The sequence below is a fragment of the Penaeus japonicus genome, unplaced genomic scaffold (genome assembly GCF_977035675.1).
Source record: "Penaeus japonicus unplaced genomic scaffold, GWHDUDI00000001_assembly GWHDUDI00000013, whole genome shotgun sequence".
NCBI lineage: Eukaryota > Metazoa > Arthropoda > Malacostraca > Decapoda > Penaeidae > Penaeus > Penaeus japonicus.
In genome coordinates this window covers 8608068-8613067 of record NW_028234415.1, presented here as the reverse complement: position 1 = coordinate 8613067, position 5000 = coordinate 8608068, and the positions used below count along the sequence as shown (strand labels likewise).

The window sequence follows — 5000 nt, the reverse complement described above, 5'->3', positions numbered from 1 at the left end:
AAACCAGTTTTGCAATCTTCCCTTAGTCATCGTTTTACTAAAATATTATTTCTCCCATCTGCCGTCTCTTCAGCTTTTATCGTAATGTATACAATGCGAATATGCAAATTATTTCTCGATTTCGTGTTTTTATTGCAATCTTGAGTATCAACTTATGTCTCAGTATGTAGGTTGCCACACTATTCCTCAAATGTTGCCACCTCGAAGTGCATTCCAGTTTATATTTCTGTTCATGCCAGTTATATATCTCGTACGTGTCCCTGTATACAGAGAGTCCATCATCATATTTTGATTTCTTTGTTTCCATCTTCTTTTGGTCATTTATTATCTTAATTAATCTCTCGAATCTCCCCTCTTTACACTCTTCTGTCCGTTGCTTCATTTATCAGACTACTCTTGTTACTCTTTTTCGAGCTGCCTCTTTTGCCTTCTCAACTACATTGCATTATTGCATATTGATTACAGACTGCCATTCCAAACTATTTTCTAACTGGTAATAATTGTTCCTTATAAAGACCTGAGGATCCTTCTGATATTGGGATTAGGATTTAGTTTGTGGTTCAAACTGTAGCTATCTACTAATAGGTTCATAGGCAAAGTCTATATCTTTTAGGACATGACATTCTTTAAAAGAAATTTGAAATGTCTAACAAACACAAATTATAACATTTTCTCTATTCTCTCGAAACGCTTACACGTCTGTAAAAGATAACACACGCACACACACACACACGCACACACACACAAAAAAAAAAAATAATAAATAATAATAATAATAATAAAAAATAAAAAAAATAAAAAATAAAAAATAAAAAAATAAAAAATAAAGTAAAAAAAATAAAAATAAATAAATAAATAAAAATGAATAAATAAATAAATAAAAAATAATAATGGTTTAGCGTCTGGATTGAGAAGCGTAAGACATATAAACACATATCGAAGGGAAAAATCGAAAATAAATGTACTTATGGTTCTTTTCCGATGTAACACGTTATCGGCAGAGGATGATTAAGAACCATCATGTTATCTTTAGGAGGAAAGTCACTTATCCAAAGGAAAAATATATCTGAAGTAAGAAAATGAAATGTTACACCTCGAAAGATAACTAGAAAACAATAATGTCATTGATATAGAAGGACATCGTTGAAATGTTAAAGTTACATTCTAGAAGTTACTTTATTTGTAACTAAGCGTCTGAATATACTACAAACTCTACTAATTATACTTAACCTTTAAAGACCACAACAACTATATACAGAGAAACACAAAATCTATAAATAGAGTTCGACGAAAGTGTACAATGGCGGCAATTATGGAAAATTACCTTTCCCATAATTCGCGTTTTTCTTCGCTGTATACATTGTGTTTGGAAACGATAAACACTGTACGGTTGTCCACTTTCATCACTCGTATCCTAACTATGTAATCATGAACCGTATTAATTTTCAACGCTTTTCCTTATTAGTGGATTCCACCTTTTTTTTTCTTATATATCACACCAGCGCTGTACAAAACAAAGGCATCAAGGATTAGCATAATAAAACACCATCAGGAAAAAAAAATATACATAAACCTCGGGGGGGGGGGGGGGGATATATATTTCGAGTGCTATCATATATGAATTTAGTATTGACTAAAAGTAGATCATCTTTATGAAGATCAATATAAACAAAGAAAGGCAAAACTTACGCAACACTTGTAAAGGGTGAATAATGGTGGCACAGTATCCGGAAAGACAGGGTCATACCACCCATAACCCGCCCATTTCCTTGCAGTTAAGATCCCACTTGGAGAACAATCCAAATAAACAAACAAAAGTGCACGCAATCAAGCTTCCAACCCACCACTCAAATTCAAACCTGAAACCATCAGTGACCTCAAAATTTCAACGCTTTTCCTAAGCTTTCAATGCCTAGTGAAAATCCATCAAAATCATAACAAGTTAAACTGCACAATACCAGGAATAACAACAGACACACTGTCAAAAATAACACTACACAGTAAGCACAAACCTTTGACTTCAATGACAGACTGCGAGTTCTGTCACACTGAATGAGATATGAACTTCACAGGATGTCAGGATCGTTGCCTGATAAGGCCACTCTGGTCCACAAAAAGAGTTAGAGAGAGAGAGAGTAGAAGTGAGAGGGAGGGGGGAAAGGTAAAGAGAGAGAGGGAGAGTAGAAGTGAGAGGGGGGGGGAAGTTAAAGAGAGAGAGGGAGAGTAGAAGTGAGAGGGGGAGGGAGAAGTTAAAGAGAGAGAGGGAGAAGTTAGAGAGAGAGAGAGTAGAAGTGAGAGGGGAGGGAGAAGTTAAAGAGAGAGAGAGAGAGTAGAAGTGAGAATGGGGGGGGGAAGTTAAAGAGAGAGAGGGAGAAGTTAGAGAGAGGGAGAGTAGAAGTGAGAGGGGAGGGAGAAGTTAAAGAGAGAGAGGGAGAAGTTAGAGAGAGAGAGAGTAGAAGTGAGAGGGGAGGGAGAAGTTAAAGAGAGAGAGGGAGAAGTTAGAGAGAGGGAGAGTAGAAGTGAGAATGGGGGGGGGAAGTTAAAGAGAGAGAGGGAGAGTAGAAGTGAGAGGGGGAGGGAGAAGTTAAAGAGAGAGAGGGAGAGGAGAAGTGAGAGGGGAGGGAGAAGTTAAAGAGAGAGAGGGAGAGTTTTAGAAGTGAGGGGGAGGGAGAAGTTAAAGAGAGAGAGAGAGAGAGAAGTAGAGAGGGGGGGGAAGAAGTTAAAGAGAGAGAGGGAGAAGAAGAGAGAGGGGAGGGAGAAGTTAAGAGAGAGAGGAGGGAGTAGAAGTGAGAGGGGAGGGAGAAGTTAAAGAGAGAGAGGAGAGATAGAAGTGAGAGGGAGGGAGGAGAGTTAAAGAGAGAGGAGAGAATGAGAGGAGGGGGAGGGAGAAGTTAAAGCGAGAGAGAGAGAGTAGAAGTGAGAGGGGAGGGAGAAGTTAAAGAGAGAGAGAGAGTAGAAGTGAGAGGGGGAGGGAGAAGTTAAAGAGAGAGAGAGTAGAAGTGAGAGGGGAGGGAGAAGTTAAAGAGAGAGAGAGAGTAGAAGTGAGAGGTGGAGGGGAGAAGTTAAAGAGAAGGGAGAGTAGAAGTGAGAGGGGAGGGAGAAGTTAAAGAGAGAGAGAGTAGAAGTGAGAGGGGGAGGAGAAGGAGAGAGAGAGGGAGAGTAGAAGTGAGAGGGGAGGAGAAGTTAAGAGAGAGGGAGAGTAGAAGTGAGGGGGGGGAGAAGTTAAAGAGAGAGAGGGAGAGTAGAAGTGAGAGGGGAGGGAGAAGTTAAAGAGAGAGAGAGAGAGAGAGACGTTAGTAAGTAGAGTGAGGGGGGAGGGAGAGGTTAAAGAGAGATAGAAGTAGAAGTGAGAGGGGAGGGAGAAGTTAAAGAGAGGGAGGAGAGAGAAGTAGAGGGAGAGGGGGGGGGCGAAGTAAAGAGAGAGGGGAGAGCGAGAAGGTGAGGGGGAGGGAGAAGTAAAGAAGAGAGGAGAGAGAGGGGAGATTAGAAGTGAGAGGGGGAGGGAGAAAGAAAATAAAGAGAGAGGGAGGTAGAAGTGAGGGGGGAGGGAGAAGTTAACTAGTATGAGAGAGGGATGGGAGTAGATGAGAGGAGGGGGGGTGGGAGAAAGAAGTTAAAGAAAGTGGGGGGGAGGGAGGGAGAGTAGAAGGGAGGGGGGGGGGGAGAAGTTAAAGAGAGAGAGGGCGCGTAGAGGAGAGGGGAGCAGGGGGAGAAGTGAGATAGATGGAGAGTAGAAGAGAGCGGGGGGAGGGAGAGAAGTTAAAGAGAGCGAGGGAGAGTCGAATTGAGAGGGGAGGAGATTCAAGCATTAACCGAGAGATAGATTAGAAGTGCGAGGTGGGGTGGGATAAGTTAATAGCGCGAGGTTAGAGTAAGTAATTGCGCGGGGAGTGAGCAGAAACATGAGAGCGAGAGTCGACGAGAGATTGTGTTTGTTAGAAGAAACAATCGCGAGAGGGAGATACTAGTGCGAGGTGCGGTAGAAGATAACGATCGGAGGTAGCTACTAATATATATTGTTCTGTGCGAGCATTAAACCGCTTAGATGTTCTATTAGTCACTATAGATTTTTCGTGAGATTATACCTAGCGATAGTTGCCTAGCATATGACTGTTTCGTTCTCCTAACCCTATATGTCTTTATTCTCATATATATTGTTTCCTATCAATAACAATCTGTATATATCTAACTCATATCTATTTTTTTTCTATAACCCTATCTCTCTTCTTCTAATAATTTATCTTTTAGTTCTCTTAACCTATCTCTATCTACTCATATCTCTTTTTTATTTTTCTTTATCCTAAACCCTATCTATATCTTTCTATAATCATATCTCTTTTCTTTCCTCCTAACATCTCTATATCTTTTTCTACTCCTATCTCTTTTCTTTATCATTACACGATAGCTAGTGATAGTCAGAAGATGCGTGGAGTTGAGCAATTTCAAATCTCTAGTTTCTCTAGAATATCTCTGGTCCGTGAGTGCGAATACATAGATATCGTCTCGTCGCCGATCTCTGTCCCCCCCCCATTGTGTTTCTACATATACGAAAAATATATAGATGGCGAGTAGACAGTGAGAGGGCTGGGAGGGGGCGAGTCGTTCACGAGAGGAGGGAGTAGAAGTGAGGGGGAGGGCGAGGATGAAGTTAAAGAGTGAGAGGGTAGAACGAGTTGTAGAGGGGGGGGGGGGGATGATAGAAGGTAATAGAGAGAGAGGGTGTGTAGAAGTGAGAGGGCGGGGGGGAGAGTTTAAAGAGAGAGGAGAGTAGAGTGAGAGGGGGGTGGGAGAAGTTAAGAGAGAGGGTGAGTTTGTAGGGAGAGGGGAGGGGAGAAGGGTAAGTGAGTGGGTAGTTTGAAGTGAGAGTGAAGTGCGAGGGGGGGGAGAAGTTTAACGGAGAGAAAGAGAGGGGGAGAGTAGAAGTGAGAGGGGGACTGGAATGGGAGAAGTTAAGAGAGAGGAGTAGAAGTGAGAGGGGGGGGGGTGGGGAGAAGGACGAA

General features: G+C 41.9%; 1 protein-coding gene across 1 annotated transcript in view; it reads right to left on the bottom strand.

Annotated features, from left to right (window-relative positions):
* Positions 1-5000, bottom strand: part of LOC122245804 (uncharacterized) — a 35630-nt gene that overhangs the window by 12394 nt on the left and 18236 nt on the right. The gene's annotated exons all lie outside the window — the stretch shown is intronic.